At 39.0% G+C, this 18,839-nt stretch overlaps 1 protein-coding gene across 1 annotated transcript in view; it reads left to right on the top strand.

Moving 5' to 3' along the window:
• The window catches only part of LOC124722302, a 422,581-nt gene extending 403,998 nt beyond the window's left edge, over nt 1-18,583 (top strand). Inside the window, exon 12 of the mRNA XM_047247484.1 lies at nt 17,920-18,583. The gene's annotated coding sequence lies outside the window, so the exon portion shown is untranslated. The remainder of the gene's footprint in view (nt 1-17,919) is intronic.
• Nucleotides 18,584-18,839: the final 256 nt, after the last annotated feature.

Genomic DNA, 18,839 nt, shown 5'->3' with positions numbered 1-18,839 from the left:
GTGGCGTACTTGGTGCCAATGGGGTACCAGCAGCATTGGGGGAACAGGCCTTGATTAGTGCAGCTGATGGTGTGATGGCTGACAAGGCACTGGCACAGGGAGATAAGGCATGACCAATTCGACCACCCGTGCAATAGTGTGGCCGTTGACAGTGCACCAGTGGCACTGGGAAAGTGTGCTCGACCAGTTCAGCTGATGGTGTGAAGGTACAATGGAAATGGGGTGCTGTTTCCTCTGGGAGACAGACCTGGACCAGTGAGACTGCTGACACTATGTGCAATGCAACAGTGTGGTGTCAGCAGGTGCCAATGGCACTGGGAAGCAGAGTTCGGCCAATGTGGCTGCTGCAAACATGACAGTGTGATGGACAGCTTGAAGTTGTTGGAATGCTGATGGCATTGGGAGGCAGAACTCAGCCAGTGTTGCTGCCAGAAACACATCAATGCGACAGTCACAGTGTCATGGTGCAGTGATCACCAGAAATGAAATGTGTGAAAACAGCAGAAAAAGTGGAAAGGATGTGTCCTGAGGGTGGAGATGGAGTCGAGTTGTATGAGTGCCATGGGCACAGAAACAAGGACAACCAAAAAGGCCCAGAAACATTAAAATAATGGCACAGAATTATGAAAGACACTGAGCAGTATTTCATACTTTGGAGCCTGGGAGCGGAAAAGACAAGTAGAGAAAAAAACTTGAGGAATGTGAAAAAGGCCACAAAAGAAACTGACACAGGGGCATGAGAGAGAAATGGAAAAGATGGCATGCGTATGGACACAAGAAGGATCTACACTGCAGGAACAAAGCAACAAAAGTGGCTTGCACAAGGGTACAAGAAAGATCCACACTGTGGGAAGGAGAAATGATGAAGCACCAACGGAGTCAAGAAAAAGCATGTGTCATAAGTTAACCAGAAGGAGAGACACTAAGTGTTCCAATGTGTTTGCTAGGATGGTCAACCAGGGCTGCAACTTCTTGAAGTGGTTGGGGCAGCATCGAGTTCAGCCATGGGACAGCGACCAGGCTGGACACAGCGGGAGCCAGGTCCAATTGCTGAGAAGCCAGGTGACAGTGCTGGAAAATGCTGCTTTTACCCTCATCACCAACTTTTGTCCTTAGATGTAACTGCACACACATGAGAGATTGACGAGTGATGATTCCCAGGTTGCCTTTAAGTACACTTTTATTACAGCATCACAACAAATTCAAGTTCAACATCAAATGGAATAACAGCTGAAATGATCATCCTTGATCATATGAGGAACAAAATCAAAGTATGTAGTTATGTCGGTTGAGTGATCACACTTGCACAAGTACACAGTCAAATGTTTCACAGTAGCACTACTGGTACGTTGGCACAGTGTCGTGGGAAGCCAAGGGTTGGAGGAAGCAGGAATGAAGATTTCTGGTCACTTGATGTGGAGTGTCACACCTGGTGGTTGCAGTGCCGCATAGACTCAGCGAGAAGCTCCAACAGATGGGCCACAGGATAATGCTGGTGCTTGGCCTAGAAGTGAATGAAGAGCTGCATGCTGGAGATTGAGCAGCCACTTAAATACACAGCAGCCTGAGGAATATATGTGGGCACTTGATGGACACATGACCCATGGATGCAAGCAAGTTCCGTTGAATGCAGGGCCACCATTGCTGTTGTGCATGCTGCCAATGAGTGATGATGGTGTCCCTGGTAACGCCTGTTATGCATCAGTGTCTAAACATAGTGTCTGTCAACAGTACAAGTTCCAAACATGCAATATACTTGCAAGGCAAATAAAAAGTCACTGAAGGAGGCATTAAGTGTGAAGGGTCACAGGTGCTGTGCAATAATGTTCACATAATTCACAGCTGTTGTGGTGTCTTCGATTACTGCTACAGATACCATGGAAGCCCAGGTGAATGCTCCTGCATCTTAATTCTGCCCTGACCAACCTACATGATGAATGTTTTGAGCAGCCATTCACCACCATAATCGTGTATCTGGACAGGATCGTCCACCTGGTGCAACAAGAACTGTGATTCATCTGATGAGGCAACACATTTCCATTAATCCATGGTCTAATCCTGATGATCTTCTGCCCACTGCAATTGTAAGTAACCATGTCAGTGGGTCATCATTCGAATATAATGCGGTCATCTGTTGTAGAGCTCTATGTTCAACATTGTGTGCTGAATGGTGTGCCCTGAAACACTGTTGATTGCAGTAGCATTCTACTCTTTCATCAGATCTGCCACAGCTTGCTTTCAAACCTGCTTTACAGAATTGGCAAGCCCCAGACCTCCAAATTCTGTGATGAGGTGTGGTTATCGCAGGGTTGGCCATGGCGTGCAAACTTCACACTTGCACAATTTGCTGCTCGCGTGTAGGACAGAGCTTGGCTGGTCTCGGTATGTCTTGGCCTTTGTTGGTCCCTCTTGGTATGGTGCTACATTTCATTTAACAGTGCAGTGCATTACTTTCTTCTAGCATTTGGTGTGGCTTATTTTGGCTGGCACAACGTTCTTCAGTTCTGGGTACTGCAAATTTGCTATGAAATGGCATTAAAACATCATGCAGAAAGAATTTAAAGACTTAGTTGATAATTATCAACAGATGATTTTTTACAGAATTCAGTTTTCTATACATCGAGAAGCACTTTGTGTTAAATATGCAGATGCGGAACACATGATGGAATTACTGGTGTGAATAGTAAATCTTCTGAAGGTACGCGCTTTATTACATTGTCAGTGTCAACAGTTTTTGATGACATTGAACAAAGAGTGTGGAGAAGTTGTAGTTTAAGTTAGATTAAGTAGTGTATAAGCTTAGGGATCAATGACCTCAGCAGTTTGGTCCCATAAGATCTTACCACAAATTTCCAAATTTAAGTGAAAGAACATGCTGGGAATGAGTTTTTAAGATATGCTGTTGTTAAATTTATGAAGGAAAAAGCAAAGCAAGAACAAAAATTGATAGATCAAGAATGGATAGCAGACCCCACATTTTAAGTAAAGTTGACTGCAGACTGCCCTCAGTAAGACATTGCAAGGTGAGAACCAAAATCCTTCTGATTTTGTGATGAAAGTGAATCCATTTAAAAAGAAAATTGATTGTGGAAGAGACAACTTTTATAAGGAGCACTGTCTGTTTCCCTAATCTCACTGATGTTAAAGAAACTGTGAATTCTGAACAATCCATTATGGCACTGAAAGAATTACAGAAATAAAACATTTGAGGATGCTGCCATTTTTACACCTGCTTTTGAGATGTTGTTGAGACCAGTTGCCATTTTAGTTTAACATGTCTTTGCACATCTCCAGATGTAATTCCTGTTTAAAAGACAAATTCTTTTATGTTCAAAGTGTGCAGGAGTATTACATTGTTTTGCTGGGGATGAGTCGCCACATATTCATAATGAGGTTACAAACATGATATAAATGTTTTGATCAATTTATGTGCGTGAAAGGCATTATTTAATTACGGAACTAAGTGAGTCACAATTACATGGCAACCTGGTGGTGGTGGTGGTGGTGGTTAGGGTTTAACGTCCCGTCGACAACGAGGTCATTAGAGACGGAGCGCAAGCTCGGGTTTGGGAAGGATTGGGAAGGAAATCGGCCGTGCCCTTTCAAAGGAACCATCCCGGCATTTGCCTGAAACGATTTAGGGAAATCACGGAAAACCTAAATCAGGATGGCTGGAGATGGGATTGAACCGTCGTCCTCCCGAATGCGAGTCCAGTGTGCTAACCACTGCGCCACCTCGCTCGGTCATGGCAACCTGAGTGAGGAAAATCTGTGAAACTGTCTGTGTCTGTATGTATGCTGAAAATTTGTGCCAAATATGAATTTTGTAATTTTGTTGTCTTTAGTGTGAGATATAAATTTTATTATGTCTTTATAGTGTGAAAAAAAAAAAGAAATATGAAACAACACTGCATGTGATGCGTTCCCAGCCCCCCCCCCTCCCCCCCGCCCCCCTCCTGCCGTCTCCTCTTCCTGCTCAGACAATGTGGCACCATGTAGTGGGAAGTTTGGAATCAAATGAGAGAGATTTGCACGTGTGCATGAGTACTGCATGTGAGTTGAGTTTTTGGCCATTCCTGGCATATGGTTTCACCATCCTTCAACCACTTTTATAGATGCTCATGACAGTAGCATGTGAACAGCTTACTAGGTTTGATATTCTTTGTCAAAGTCTCTCATGTCAGTGGACGTCTCCATTTTCAACCATTATCATTGCTTGAATGATTCTCCATTCATCTGTGCTGTACTTATTTCATGATCCTGCAATGCCCCCAGGCAGCAGTGGTCATAATGTTTTAGCTCATCATTGTATATGTATTGCAACCAGAGACAATGTTGAAGATTATTTATCTTATGACATTAAATTATTACTGATGTGGTTCGAGTCACTAGTGCTCATTATCAGACATCAAGGCCTAAATCACTTAAACATTATTTGTGCCACTTATGCTACTAGCTGCAGTAGGCATATTCTCTGAAGCTAATGAAGACCGTGGCATCTCAAGAATTAGTGGCAGTCTAGTTAAAAGTGTTAGCAGGTTAAATCATGTTTGAGCAATTTGTCTGTCTTGTTGCATGATGATAAGCACTAGTGTCTCAAAATTTAATAAATTAATATCATAAGATTAATAATCTTTAACATTTCTGACTTATTGTGGTACATCAATATATCCTTCGTGGAAAGAATGATTTGTTTTATATATATACTCTTTGTCAAACTCTTACCTCCACAAAGCACGTCTGTATTCATAAGCAGGAAATTCAGTACACATCCGCAAAACACTGAATGGCCGTGCAAAATCACTTGTACACTGTTCTTAGTATTAATCTGAGTGTTATTGACAGCTTAATACACTGTCAGGTGCGAACACCTTCTCCTCCTATAATAATGTGGCATTCTCTAAGTCTGTTGATACAGCTGAAAGTGCGGCTGCTCGATGACTGACGCCATTTTAAGAGCTCTAGCTGCATTAAGTGGCTACTTTAATGTATGATACATACACATAGTATACTATTATATTGAAGATATATATCAGAATATGCTGCAGCAGGAACATACATACGAGGGTATTCCCAAAAGTTAGGTCTCCTCTTTTTTTTTTAAGTACATAGACCTGTTTATTTGTACAATGGTGTACATCAGTTTATAGCTTGAACATTTAGCTATTTTTCAACATAATTACCATTTCTGTCGATGCATTTTTGTAGACGCTGTGGCAGTTTTTGTACGCCCATGTCATACCAGCTTGCCGCCATGCTGTTCAGAAAGTTATGAACCCCTTCTTTCACCTCGGCATCAGAGCTGAATCACTTTCCGGCCAAATGTTCTTTTAACCTAGGAAACAGGCAATAGTCACTGGGCGCCAAGTCAGGACTATAGGGTGGGTGGGTGAGTATGTTCCACTGAAACTGTTGCAGGACAGCAACGGTTTGCTGAGCGATGTGTGGGCGAGTGTTGTCATGGAGAATGTGTACGCCCTTGCTCAACATTCCTCTTCTCCAGTTCTGAATTGCCCGTTTGAGTTTTTTCAGAGTCTCACAGTACCTGTCAGCATTAATTGTGATCCTTGCGATTCAGCTCTGATGACGAGGTGAAAGAAGAGGTTCATAACTTTCTGAACAGCATGGCAGCGAGATGGTATGATATTGGGCATACAAAACTGCCACAGTGTCTACAAAAATGCATCGACAGAAATTGTGATTATGTTAAAAAATAGCTAAATGTTCAAGCTGTAAACTGATGTAAACCATTGTAGAAATAAAATGGTCTATGGACTTATAAAAAAATAGGAGACCTCACTTTTATGATTACCCTCGTATATGTAATCAAAGACAGGGGTAGGTGTCAGTGTTTTTTGGTGATTCAGTAACAGGGATGTTTGGGATGGGTCCTTAACCACGACCCACTGGGGTTCTTTTTTTGCTGTTTAATATAATTTTTTATTTGATAGAGATACGGATGAAGGACAGGTAACAGGAATTTATTCTAATTTCTATAATAATGTGTGACATCTCCAACAACTTTAATCTTGCTACAGTTAAGAGCTCCTTTAACCCATACAGATACAGTCTCTGACTCATTTATTTTGCGATGATTCCTCGTCCTAAGAACCAAAAGCATTGTGGACAAATAATAAGATGTACCTATACCCGTGTCTACAGTCGAGCCCCGAGGGGGTGGGGGGGGGAGGCTCTTTGATTATATATATATGTTACTGCTGCAACATATCTTGATATATATCTTTGATATAATAGTATACTATGTGAATGTATCATATATTAAAGTAACTGCTTAAAGAAGCTGGAGCATGACAATCGCAGGCCCTAGATTTACTAGGCCTGCACCGCGCAAAAATTCAGTGACTGGAAGTGATTAGGCCAGGAGTGCAGAAGTTGCAGTTAGATAAGTAATGTTTCTCCTAAGACGGTATCAGTCGTCGAGCAGCCATACTTGCAGCAGTGCTCCCATAAAACAGCACATTTCATGTGGAAGTTTTAGAAAACTTTCTTGATGTTTGTAGATTTGCTCATCAAGATTGCTTTGTGAGCACTTACCTTACCTCTTCTAATACCAATAATGCGGAGATGTGCATTATTCAAAGATCATTCGCACTAATTTATTCATGGATAAAGGGATTGTTCTTCTCTGTTTACACAAATACTTATTTGTTATTTATTAGTCATCGCTTAAATAACAAACAACATAGATACCACTGCCTTTTCTTTGTTAATTTCTTGAACTGGATTCTATAACTAATGTTTTGTACCTTTGGCTCAGTGCAGTTTCTGTTTGATAAAATGCTTAGGCTGATACTTCAACATCTTGTACAGCTATCAGTATTTGGACTTGGTTGAGGGTCACCTTAAAAACACCTTTTGTGCACCCCATGTCCCTTTTGTGTGGTGCACCCCTGACCCATTTAAGGCGGTCCTAAAAGTTCTCAACCCTATGGCACTAGTCTAGAAAGTCACAGTTTGGTGTTACAGAACAAATGAAGTCTCTGGTTTAGGGCTTTCACTCAACTCAGAACCAGGAGGTCATGTTCATTTCTGAGGACAATGCTGCATGTTCTGATCTTTGTTGAAATTCTGTGAGCAAGAATGGACCTCTCATCACTCTCTACCAGTCGCTAAATGATGTAAGTATGACTACAGAGCTCAGACAACGGGTATTGTTTGTTACAATGTGGGACACAGTCTGCAGCTGGTTGAATCATTTTCTCTCAGTAGCTGCTGGAACAACCTTCTCGGCATGTTGAATTAAAGCCCCACGCATGCACACTGAGTGCCCGAGCTAATCCTTCTTATGCCTAGCTACCATTTCTCTAAGAGGTACCATGTTACAGTTTTGCTAATGTCCCTTGGTCACTTGCACCAAGGGTGTTGTGGTATGATATATGTTATTTTGCTGCCTGTTGTTTCCTCCTCTGCTGGATCTTGTCTTCTAAAGTCAGCGGTCAGTAAACATCTCCCTCTTGAATTTCCTGCACCATAAATACTTTTTAATTATTTTTTTAAATTTTGTGGGATAGTATGTTGTTCTCATCTACATTAATTATCAGCCATCCATTACCTAGATAAGAGCCTGTTTGTAGCCACCTTTAACATGGAAAACAGACACTACCTATTTATTAGTTTGGTTCCACTCCAGATGTTCTACTTCTCCAGGACCATCCATGTGTGGGAGACATTCTGCTGCTTGCCACCTGGAAAGGTGCAATATTGATGACTACCAACCCCATTTTGGTCAAAATTTTCCATGCATTTCATTTGGCTTTGATGTGTGTAGAATATGTAGATCCCTCTTCTCTTTGTTGTTTCGTAGTATGTAATTTCAGTTTACAGTTTTGTTGGCACCAGACTATTTAAATAACTTTTCTCCCTTTCTTCATCTCTATTCCCTCTATTTCTCCTGTTTTGAGGCTAGCAGTCCATTCTGTTGCATACAATGCTTGGAATTCTGTTACTACCATATACAGTCAGTTTATGACGTTTTTAAATTGTAGATATCCATGGAGTATTTGAAATAATTAATGTCTTGATTTAGTCGTCTGGCTTCAATGATGTCTGCAGACTACTTTTTTTTCTTTTTACTTTTTGACAACTAGGTTTTAGCAGTTGCAGTACATATAAAATGTTGGTAATTTATTATGTTTTGGATGCTTAAATTTGTAGACCAGTTTTCTTCACAATTTCTATGACAGTATTCATTTGAATACTGGTTGAACTTTGCCTTAGTGCTAAGTTGTCTGATAAAGCAAGACTATATTGATTAACATGTTTTAGTGTTTTTGGAGATAATTTAGCTTTTTTTGGTGTGACAGATAACTTGTTTGATTTTATCAGGTTATCTACACAGAAATCATAGATTTTGTATGGAGAGGTTTAGCTTTTTAAAGGCTATGGACATGATTGCATAATCTTAGTTCCTCATCATGTAATTCTACCCTGTCCCCTTCCCCCATTCCGTGATCCTTCTGTACAGAATTTTTTGTCCTGCTTGTTTCTCTCAGTATGCTTTATCTGCTGATGTATTTTAATTTTACTTAGTAGAGTAGGAGAAGTGGTGCTACTATTCAGTTGTTTTGCACGTACTTTATCTCCCTTTTGTGAATCAGGTTAAAATGTGGATGGATGATTTTTGCTCACACATGGCTTTTGCAGAGGACTGAACATTCCATTTTTATATGATATAACTATATTACACCCCTTGTAGCATTATGAAATAATTGACTATCCATTAGATTGAAATAATTTTGCACTTACTCTATTTTCCTTTAACTAGAATGTTTTGCCATTGGTTTATGAGGCATGTCAATATAGTGATGCTGTTTGAGATTGGACTGAGGATATTCTCTGGTAAATTATTCCAATCCTTGACTCCTCTTCCGACTTTAGAATATTTACTGCCAGTGTTATGCCAAGATTCACATTCATTTAGTATTGATGAGCTGTTCTTCCTTATGTAGCCCATCAATGACAAGTTGGCTGTTAGATGATTTCTACCCATATTGCATGGAATATAGTAAGCACCTCATGTTAACACACACATTTTGTAAAGTGTTTCATTGTTGTACTAAAGAGGGGCATAAGACAGATTGAAGAAGTTACCAAATTCATCTTGCTTCTAATATCCTGGAAATTTTAAACATAGGAAAGACTTGTACTTACTGCATATTAAACAGTTTAATGATTTGCTTTTATGAATATTGTAAGCACCTATAGTGGCATCTTTTTAGAGTCTTTTTAAGCCCATAGTCTTTTGCATGCACCAACTCATTGTCATCTTGAAAATAGCTTTTAAAATTTTCTTCATATGAAAAACAAGAAAGAAGTCAGAAAGTGTAAAGATGAAGGATATGATAAGTATATGTTGTAGTCATACTAACATGCTCTCATGAAACGTAGTGGTGGTGAGGGAAGAAGAGAGGGCATTAGGCTTATAATCAGCTGAAGCTACAAAATACATTCCAAAGTCAGTGCTTGTCTGCAACCATAATTGTAACCTCTAGGTTTGTCCTTGTGATTTTTATAATACCTTCTGTAAGGTATTTAATCAGTATAACACCATGTTCATCTGACACAACTGTTTTCTGGGCATGGAATTGTAACTTGACATTTTCATTGCTTTCGATACCTTGGTAGAAGTAATTGACTCATAATCTTACAAGTTTTTCAAGTTTACAGGAAACAACTCTTTGACCATGGTGGTTAGTTTCAAAATTTGTGAATTACTTGTAATATTGCTTCTGAGAAAATGTTAGATACATTGTCAGTTTGCATACATATATTGTGTGTCCAGGTAGCCATGAATGATTATTTTCACTCGTCTCACGCTTACCTGAATCTTTTGATTCACAATTTATTTTTCTATTGATGAACAATGGATATTTTTGGCTATTGCATCAATTTTATTGCTTATCTCATCATTCACAACTGTTAAGGTTCTCCCACATCAAATAATTCATAAACCACATCTAAAATTTGTACCATTTAGAGACATGTCAAAAGAGCTAATCCACATATTTACATTAAATTTTTTCATACATTTATTGTGGCATATTTGCCATGAAAGTCAGGTTTTTGACAATGGAATTGTGATAAACAAAATATTAAAACTTGTACATTTTGCACTGGGTGAGAAGGTTTTATTTCTTAACAAAATTTTCTCTTTTGTCACATATGTTGCAAGTGCCCTTTATGCTGTAAGTGTGATGTATTAATTTGCATTGTAGGAATCTTCTGAGTGTTTATTAATTCTTTCTTATTCCTTTACCACACGTTATTGATTGTACAAGATTGAGGATGAATATGTAATGATAAAAATATATGAGGATGAATATGTAATGACAGAAATATCGTGGACAGGAGCCAAAAAAACTGCCCCTTTGTGTCGTATATATGCTAGTCCCATATGCACTCTGTAATCAAAAGTATCCAGACACTTGGCTGAAAATGACTTACAACTTCATGGTGCCCTCCATCGGTAATGATGGAATTCAGTATGGTGTTGGCCCACCCTTAGCCTTGATGACAGCTTCCACTCTCGCAGGCACATGTTCAGTCAGGTGCTGGAAGGTTTCTTGGGGAACGGCAGCCCATTCTTCACGGAGTGCTGCACTGAGGAGAGGTATCAATGTCGGTCTTAGAGGCCTGGCATGAAGTCGGCGTTCCAAAACATTCCAAAGGTGCGCTATAGGATTCAGGTCAGGACTCTGTGCAGGCCAGTCCATTACAGGGATTTTATTGTTGTGTAACAACTCCACCATAGGTGGATCATGTTGAAAGATACAGTCACAATCCCCAAATTGCTCTTCAACAGTGAGAAGCAAGAAGGTGCTTAAAACATCAATGTAGACCTGTGCTGTAATAGCGCCATGAAAAACAACAAGGGGTGCAAGCCTCCTCCCCACCATAACACCACCACCTCCGAATTGTACTGTTGGCACTACACACGCTAGCAGATGATGTTCACTGGTCATTCACCATATCCACACACTGCCATGGTATCGCCACATTGTGCACTGTGATTCATCACTCCACACAACATTTTTCCACTTTTCAATCGTCCAATGTTTATGCTCTTTACATCAAGTGAGGCATCATTTGGCATATACCGGCGTGATGTGTGCTTATGAGCAGTCGCTCAACTAAGAAATCCAAGTTTTCTCACCTCCCACCTAACTGTCATAGTACTTACAGTGGATCCTGATGCAGTTTGCAATTCCTGTGTGACGGTCTGGATAGATGTCTGCCTGTTACGCATTATGAACCTCTTCAGCTGTCGGCGGTCTCTGTCAGTCAACAGACGAGGTAGGCCTGTACGCTTTTGTGCTGTACGTTTCACATTCCCGCTTCACTATTACATCAGAAACAGTGGACCTAGGGATGTTAAGGAGTGTGGAAATGTCTTGTACAGACATATGCCACAAGTGACACCCAATCACCTGACCACGTTCGAAGTCCGTGAGTTCCGCGGAGTGCCCCATTCTGCTCTCTCACGATGTTTAATGACTACTTAGGTTACTGATATGGAATACCTAGCAGTAGGTGGCAGAACAATGCACCTAATATGAAAAATGTATGTTTTTGGGGGTGTCCAGATACTTTTGATCACACAGCGTACATAGCATGTATGTAACAAAAACTGGTGTGATTGTTGTCAAAGTTATTCATGAGAAACTCAACTAAAATTTAGATACAATATAATGGTGAATTGAACAACTGAGAGAAAGACACAACATCAGAGTTAATAACTTGCAACGTGCTTCCTCCAGGTATGAGGCAGCATAATTAAAGTTATAGCAAAGAGATGATATAAAGTTTTGATCATCTTCACCACAGTCAATAGAATCACTTCAAGGACAACCAAGAAGAAAGTACAAGAAATTACACAAAGAATTAGATTGAGCTAATCCCATAGCACCTCTCTCAAAATACTCACTTCATTGTAAGACATTACTGCTGTGTACATGAAACAGACAGCTGTACCTAAGCTCAGATCCATTGTAACGCAACCATTGATACCACCTCAGGAGAATACAGATAAAATTCGATAGATTCACCATTAACCCCTTAACATAACAATATTTTATGTTATGCTCCAAAATATTATATTTTTGTTATTAATGAATAACATCCTATAATGAATGACATTATATCTAGACATATAAAGACAGCTTTCAAAGCTCAAAATAGTGAGTTACAAAATTTTGAAGATCACCAATAATAAAATTTCGAGTATACTTGTGCACTGGACTTTGACGAGGATATCCTGAAACTTGATGTCATTTTGTTGTTTCTGTGTAGTGTAACTGTGTATTACACAATGGTTTACTGTGAATTTAAATCTTATAGGAACTGGCTGGAGCACAGTGGATGTATTTATCTCATACTACTGGCAAGCACTTGTCACTCAACTGATGAATGATCATCACTTAGAGTATTTAATGAAGTAACATGACATTCTTCTTCACTTTCAGGACCATTAAATTCTATGTCAAATTCAGGATCACTGTAGCCATCTTTCTTTGAAAGCACTGTGTAAATGAGAATACAGGAGACAGTCTGAAAGCAAGAGTTTTGTTGTCTACTGTCCAAAGTTGCACACAGTAAAGATGATAACTGGTGGTAACCACCTCAACCAAAACCCAGCAGTCAAGCTACAAATGTAGTACCGCTCTCTATCAGCCGAACACTCAACTATCAGTGCTGAAACAGATAAAAGCAGTGTTTTATTGTTTCAAAGGTCTTTCCTTAAGTTGCCTGAGTATACTTGGGATTTTAAATTTCTCTTAAAACAATGAAAATGAGATAATTCAGCATTTTAAGTTAAGGGGCTAAGAAAAAATATCAGGGAATGCTTAAAAAAACAGTACTTAAGCCTTGTAAATAATGCGAGGGCCTTACAATAAGTAATGCAACACTTTTTTAAGCTGGTTGTTTTTATTCAAGATTCCAGTACACCATGTTATTTCCCACTCTCTTGGTTACTAAGCCCTGTTTTTCAACAAATCTCCATTCAATCCAACAGCTGTACCCCACCTTACTGGGAGGGCCTGTATGTCCACATACTACTGGTCAATGTTGGAGCCAAGATCTTGCTGCATCAGTAACCTCCCCATCATCCAAGTACTGCTTCCCGTGGAGTGCAGCCTTCATTGGGGCAGACAGGTGGATGAGGAAGAACAGTCCAGTGAAGTTTTGTGAGCTGATCTCATAAGGGCAGAGTTACACGAGACCTTGTGTTGTCATGGAGGAGGAGAAGTTTGTCTGCATTTTTGTGGTGATGAATACGCTGAACTTGTTTCTTCAGTTTCCTTAGGATAGCACAACTCTTGTTGCCCAGCCAGGATGTGGGAGATTTAACAGGTTTGTACAACCTTGTTGTGATGATGACAGACACACCACCCAATGACTCCCTGTGCTTCTGTTCACTCCAAGGTCTCCATAGACATTCTGCAAGTACTTTTGGATGTCTGCAATGCTCTGGTTTTCCACCAAAAGAAACTTAAGGACAACTCTGCTTGGAATGCACTTCTGTTACAGACGTCATTTTGAAGGCTACCTATAGTGCTGCCGGCCGACCAGAGTGGCCGAGCGGTTGAAGGCGCTACAGTCTGGAACCGCACGACCGCTACGGTCGCAGGTTCGAATCCTGCCTCGGGCATGGATGTGTGTGATGTCCTTAGGTTAGTTAGGTTTAAGTAGTTCTAAGTTCTAGGGGACTTATGACCACAGCAGTTGAGTCCCATAGTGCTCAGAGCCATTTTTTTATAATGCTGCCACCTATCTGAACTTCATGAAATTATAGGGGCCTGTAGCAGAAATTTCCACAAAGTCCTAGAACATTTTTTGTATTTTTCAGTGGAAATTAGCCAAGAAATAAGATGTGTTGCATTACTTATAGCATGCCACTTGTAGATGAGAGTGACGAGGAGGAGATAGACAGGTAGAGACGGGAGAATGAGGTGGACAGACAGGGGGAAGAAGAGATGGACACAGAGAGAGGAAAGAGGAGGTGTGTTCCGTATATGCGTCAAACACATAAGCAGGTGAAGCCGCAGGGGAAAGTTTACAATAAAAGAGATGGGCTTATGTCCATTCCACAGATTCTAAGTAAAGTGGTTGTCGTGTATGGAATAAGTCAAAAGAATTTTGAACATATTTTCATATAAGAAGGAAGAACAAACTTGTCACTAAACATGTGAATATACAATAAACTGAGATGCATAAGGTAATTCTTAGGCCATTGTAACCATTTATCATCAAATAAACAATCAGTTTGCAATACATATTTAAATTTGTCATGTTGCTGCACTAAAGATATGTAGAAGTCAGAGTTTACCTAACAGTGATGTTATTTGCTATTGTTAACAAAACATAAATTAGTTGGTTGAATTAAGTAGTTGACCACCAATAAATCCTTTAGGCTCCACTTCAAGTGAATGTTTTTGTAGTTAAACTTTTTATGGGTGCTGAGAAGTTATTGAAAATGTGTGTTTCTGCATAATGTACACCTGAATGTGACTAAATCTTTATAAAGATTATTCTTACTTTTAGTACTGATTCCACAACCTGAGCTGTTAGTTTGAAAAATATGTACATAATGTATGACAAATATCATCACGGAATAAATGTATTGGGAAGCAGTAGTTTCTTGAACAGACCTCTGCCAGATGTTCTCGAGTTGATACTACAAATAATTGATAGTATACTCAGAAAACAGCGTAGCTTCTTAATAAAGTACTTCAAAGAAATTTTAATTTTTATATCATCTGAATTGCTAATAAAGATTTGCTTAGGCAGTAAGGGAGATAAAGGACTCTCATGTGATAAAAGCAATCGAGTGATGTAAGCACGTGTGAAACAAAAAATTGTTTGCAAAAGAATGTGGATAGTAGTGTAAATGGTTAAGTCCAAGTCAGGAAACTAAATTGTGGAAAAATTTCAGAGACATAACAAAACAAGAGATTGTAAATATAGGAGAAACATTTCTCCCAAGAATATAGTCAAAACGTGTAAACATTTGAATAAAACCGTGTCTTCAAAACAGCTCTGATATTTAAAAGTGTTGACATAAAATTGAGAACATCTAACAAAAATGTGCTGCACAAACAAAGGAAACCTAAAAGCTGTCTTGACTCACTGAAAGGTTCAACTGAGTAGAATGTATTCTTGTCCTGTTCCTAAATGTAAGGCAAGTCTCTAATATGGTGTGGTATAATGGCATTATCTTAAGTTGCACATACATACATACATTAGTCCTTGTTCCATAGATCATCAATACGACATTTTGTAATGATGTGGAACATGTCATTTTAACACAAGTTTTCTTTACACAAATTATTATTATTATTATTATTATTATTATTATTCTCCAACTGAAACTCTGTCCTTAATCTCGTCTGAGCCAGTAAAGGGTGGATGAAAATATGCTAGAAGTAGAATCCTTTGATGTGTTTGCACTTAGGTCAGAGGTAGCACAAGGACCTAGAGCTCCTCTCATCCTTTTATACTCTTAGATATAATTGATGTTCCACTGCCAGGCAAGGGAAATAATACTGTAAAGAAACACACTGCGTATCAGTGTGCAAAATTCTCAGCAAAAGCAATAAAGCATGATATGGCAAGCTACTTGACGACTCTAGAGACACGTACTAAAAAATGGCGTTGTGACTATAGCTCAGCATAGAAACCACTAAAATTCACAATCAGGAGGCTTAGCTTCTTGACACAGTCAAGGATCATTTTCTCGAAATCACGCACACACGTAACAGAAAAGCAAACAATAGGGTTAACTTAGATGATGAGATCTCAATCCACAGACACATATGTGCTGAAACATAGGGTGGGCAAAATGAAACTGACCAAGATGTTTACAATGAGAAGATAAAGGATTGACTTTTGTTAATGAACATCACAGAAGATGCTAGAAATGGCTACCATTGAGTGATGATGTAGAACTGAGTCACACATAGCAGCTCTGCTCTGGGGGTGGCAACAATAGAATTTTAGATGTTCTGCTGCAGCTCTTCAGTGTGTGGGGATTATTTGAGTACACCTGGCGCTTTCATTTGCCCAACAGATAAAAATCACTGGGATATAGATCAAGTGATGTATGTCTTCAGGAGATTGCACTGCCTCTGCCGATTGTCCTCTCCTCACTGAACACTTCATGCATATGAGACGAGGTTGTCAAGGTGGTGTGTGCTGTTGCTCCATCTTGCTGAAAATATCCAGCCAGTTGTTAATCTTCTGTGAGTTGATCCACTATGGACTAAGCAGTGTTTGGACATATCAGTTTGTATGAACAGTTTGGCGAAAGAATTTTATTATGATGTGGACAGCAAATATTATGATGAAACACCAATCTTGAGATTATGCAGTGGATCTTCAAAGTAGTGATGGAGATTTTCTGGTGTATGTACTTTGAGTTCACATACACTGATAGGATGAACCGGGCTTCATCTGAAGAAATGAAAAACTGAGGATCCAGAAATCCTGATTCTACTTCGCTCAGAAACCATCGGTGGAACTTAACACATCAAAGTTAACCTGGATGCTATAACTCATGCACAGCAGTAAATTTTTGCAGATACATATGCAGGTCCTCTTCATTAATGTTTAAACATAATGATTTCTTAGTTCCCATTTGCACAGCAAAATGTTGTTGAGATTACATTGGAATTGGTTCCAGGATTTTCTTCACTCAGTAATTTTTAATCTTTGCAGAGTCTGTTTGATGCCATTTTTCCCACAAAGTTTTGCATTGCATAATTTGCTGGAGGCTTTGCCGAAACATTTCCAGCCTTCAATTCTTGTGCAAATAGTTCCACACACGTTTTCCACGAATCGGGCTCTTGCATAACACTCAAAAATGAACAAATGCTGTTTTATAATGAGCTCTATTTTGTGTTGTGTTCAGCTGGTCACTAAACACATCTGGCCCTCTCAATCACTCAAACATAATGACACAGTGAACTACTTGCGAAAAAGCTAGCAGGAGGTGCACATTTGCAGATGTGTGACAGGAAATGATTGGTACATGAGATCATGGTCCTGTTCATTTTTTATTTAGGACTAATAGTTTATGTGTAGTGAGTGAGAGAATATGAAAATCTAACATGTGGTTTATGAAAGCCAGACATAACATTGCGTGTCGCATAAAACAATGTTGGCAGGGGCAGTTGCATCACCCTGTTGTAACTTCAAAGATTGAAAAGAATTCTTTAAGGGAGTTGTACTTTCTGTAGCACCTCATTTTGTTTGCCATCAGCTAGCTTTCAAATTCAAAATGCTAAACAATGCTACAGTGCTAAAACTAGGTAAGGGATAAGACAAAGTGGAAGCTGGACAAAGGAATGAGAGCCTTACTGTCACTCTTGATTACTACCTGCAGCACGTGTGCATCCACCCTCTGTGGCACCTCACTGCTTTCTAAAGCTTGTGAATCCCAACTATCACATACAATGGTTAATTCTTGTTCTACCATTTCCTGTTATATTTGCTTGTATGCTATTCCTTTGTGCTCTTTACTCAGTGCAAGTAAAGAAGGAAATCTGGTATGTAAAGATTGAATGTGATTAGATTTTATTTGTCGATGGAGCTGATCCCACCTTGTGTGTTGATAGGCAAGTCTTTTATCCAGCTTAACATGGTTGGTCAATATTTATTGCCTTTTCTAAATATATGTTGTACGAAAATGTATGTTCAAAACATTCATTGATCATTTTAGAGGAAGACACGTATTTCAGCCATGAATTTTATGTAGCATTTGCATTAGATCACGCCAACTTGTTGATGTATGTTTAGTAGATGCTCATATCTAAAAACTTAATGTGGGACATTTAAATTGCAGCCAGGACTGATATTTCCTTAATGCACCTTCTGATCTCTGTTAATTTGTGTTGATTTCAGTTGGCGGGATAGGTGGAATGGATGGTGACACCTATCAGTTTGCTGATTGAATTGGTGAAATCGAGGTTGCAGCACCTGAAAATTTGTGAGGTCATCTTGTCATACAAAGTTTTGATCTGAGAATACCTGCGTAGTAATCAGCCCTTGCAGTACTGTAGGAAAATTTTGTATAGCTACTCTATATTTGGAAACCAGCAATAAATGTGCTCCTGAGCATCAAGCACAAATGTGAATGGAATTATGCTGTGTCTGAAATTAGAGTAATTTTAGTAGTAACAATGATAATGATAACAACGATGACAACAATAGTGGTAAGAATGTATGAAATATGTTGTGGGTCCACTGCTGTAAAGTATCAGTGGCAGTCATGTGGAAATATGGCTAATTAATGTTAAACAGTCTGTCCTTTTATGAAAAATAGTTTGGTTATATATATTTAAATTCTTTTGCCGGTAGCTCTGTTTACTTCAGTTGTAACATTTACATATTTTCCATAGACTTACTTCTTGCATTTCAACTATAAAGAGTAGTAACTCTATTGCTATTCCCCCACTTATATTCATTTAGCATAAAATTTAGTCATATTTCCGCATTAACATGCTCACTATATCATTTATGTTTGAAAATGTTTGGTTTACTGTCATAAAATTTCATAAGGTTGTGAATAATTCACACTTCCGTTGCTACTGAAATCAGTAGACCAGGTACAATATACAGTGATTTTGTTTTGGTTTGAGAGTGTTATAGATTTTAAATGTGGTACTTTATCATCAGTAAAGTATCATATCCATGCTGAGTTTACTTAAATATTCTCTGTAATTGTGTTTTTTGTGTAACAAAATGCCATCTTGTAGCTCTGCATCATTGAAAGATGTAGTAATTTGTTTCTCTTTGCCACAGTTCTCACAGAAAGGGAACCA

This window comes from Schistocerca piceifrons, chromosome X (assembly GCF_021461385.2).
Source record: "Schistocerca piceifrons isolate TAMUIC-IGC-003096 chromosome X, iqSchPice1.1, whole genome shotgun sequence".
In the NCBI taxonomy this organism is placed as follows: Eukaryota; Metazoa; Arthropoda; class Insecta; order Orthoptera; family Acrididae; genus Schistocerca; species Schistocerca piceifrons.
Note: the sequence above shows the minus strand (reverse complement) of the source record. Positions and strands in the feature narration are given on the sequence as shown.